Raw genomic sequence first — 2500 nt, 5'->3', positions numbered from 1 at the left:
TTGTGGCACAGCCTTGCACCCGTGTCAGCTCAGCGGGCCAGGCGTCAGCTTCTTTTGGCCAAGAATATATTATGAGGAATGAGGAAGAATCTGGCGTCAATCCGTGCACCGGATCTGCGGACATTACCGGCACCACAGAACAGTGAGTCATCCAGGCTGTCTCAAGAGCCGCTTAAGCCAGCCAGCTGACACTTGACACCAACACAGCGTTAAGGCAGACACAGCGCCGACACGACTACCGTGCCACCCGCTGCAGTGTTCCCTGACATCGACGGGGACCAAAAATTGACACTTTTCCCGATGTTCCGGATGTCAACTGATTTTCCATGAAGGATTAAGCCAGAGCCGCCAAACTTGGTGGACTTATAGACTGTGATGACCTAAGGTGACATGCACAAGATCAGTCACCTTGACCTCAAGGTGCCTTTATAGCTCGGCTTGTAGTAGGCAATGGCTGTGGCAAGGTTTTCTTTATAAAAATTGTTCATGTACAATTTAACACTGTTACTGTTAGTATTATTATCACTCTTCCGTCACCATTCATCTGTCATGTAGTCCTCAGGCTGGGCAGCGTCAGTAGCAATAGCGTCACCGTCACACACACACAACTTACCCCACCTGAGTGTGAGTCATGGCAGCCTGAGGGGTAATTACACCACCAACCCTCTCAAGGTCAGCACAACTCTACTATTCTATTCCAGGAAAAGCAAAACGTGTTTGTTTCATCACAGTCGGGTGGAAGGCTGTCTGTCTGTCTGTCTATATGAATGTACGTACGTATGTGCGTTTGTATGTATGTATGCATGCACTGTGACTGTCTGTCTGTCTGTATGTATGTATGTGTATCTGTCTGTTTGTTTGTCTGTCTATAAATGAATGTGTATGTGTGTATGTATGTAGGCTATGTACAGTATGGTGTGTGTGTGTGTGTGTGTGTGTGTGTGTGTGTGTGTGTGTGTGTGTGTGTGTGTGTGTGTGTGTGTGTGTGTGTGTGTGTGTACCAAGTTGTTCCTGTTCTGTTCAGTGATAATCTATGCACACTGAACAACTATTTTTTTTGTCCAACATACTGCCTGTGTATTGAGCCACACTCCATTCTTCTTACATGGATTTGAGATTTCCTAACACCTCTTCCTTGGCGATTTATTTTCGAACGGTGATCTAAAACCCACTTTCTCTCTCTCTCTCTCTTAACACCTCTACCTTGGGGATTTATTTTCCAACGATGATCTAAACCCATCTCTCTCTCTCTCTCTCTCTCTCTCTCTCTCTCTCTCTCTCTCTCTCTCTCTCTCTCTCTCTCTCGGTGGTGGAGAGTGCCGCCTTCACGTGGTGTCACTGATATAACCAGGCGGCTCCACTGCCTGGTTATACACACGTGCCTCAACTCCCTCCCTATCCCCCGAAAGGACGATGGTGGACTGCAGGAGGAGGGCAACTTCAGCCTGCAGTCCACTGGGTTTACGTTCACATGAGCCTGGGGTTACTCTACTACTACTACTACTATTATTACTACTACTTCTAACACTACTATTATTACTACTACTACTACCAATACTACTATTACTACAACTACTACTATCACCAATACTACTACTACTACTGCTTCTACTACCACCAATACTACTACTACTCTTACTACTACAACTACTATTACTACTACAACAAAAACTACTACAATGGATAAGGAGGGAGTTGAGGCAGGTGTGTATAACCAGGCAGTGGAGCCGCCTGGTTATATCAGTGCCACCACGTGAAGGCGTCTCTATCTCTCTCCCTCGTTTTTCCTTCTTGTCCTCCTCTCTTCATCCATCTGGTTATATCAGTGCCACCACGTGAAGGCGGCTCTCTCTCTCTCTCTCTCATCTTTACACTAGTCTCTGCCATACAGCAAAAAAACACACAAAATAAAACACATCCGTAACCCTGACGACCGCAATAGGAAGTAAAACACCTGGCGTCCGAAAAACATTAGCGAGGGAGTGACGGGCGGGGCCCTCAGGTAAGCCCCCCCCCCGTCTCAAAATACATACTCGGGCTGAAGGGGTTAATGAAGGCTATATATAGGTCATATATCTTGAAAAACTTGTTCTTCATGCATAATGACTGATGGCTTGAGGTGTGGGTTATCAGCACACACACACACACACACACACACACACACACACACACACACACACACACACACACACATACATAAATATATATAATTGTATACATGTGGAAAGGATGGAGGGTGAAAGACTGACGAAGAGAGGGTATGTGAGTGAGGTGGAGGGGGGAAGAGGGAGGGGGAGGCCGAGGATGAGATGGAGAGATGGGGTGGAGAGGTATATGAGAGAGGTGTGTGTGAGTTGGGAGCAGGGCAATGAAATGGCGGGGGACAGGGCGACTTGGAGGCGATTTGTTTGTGGCCACCCCAAACGGGATTGAGGCGTCTGGCAATAGATAGATAGATAGTATACACACACACCCATATACATACATTGATCCATAAATA

The sequence above is a fragment of the Coenobita brevimanus genome, chromosome 113 (assembly GCF_032717465.1).
Source record: "Coenobita brevimanus isolate Jiangsu-jjx chromosome 113, ASM3271746v2, whole genome shotgun sequence".
Classification (NCBI taxonomy): Eukaryota; Metazoa; Arthropoda; class Malacostraca; order Decapoda; family Coenobitidae; genus Coenobita; species Coenobita brevimanus.
Note: the sequence above shows the minus strand (reverse complement) of the source record.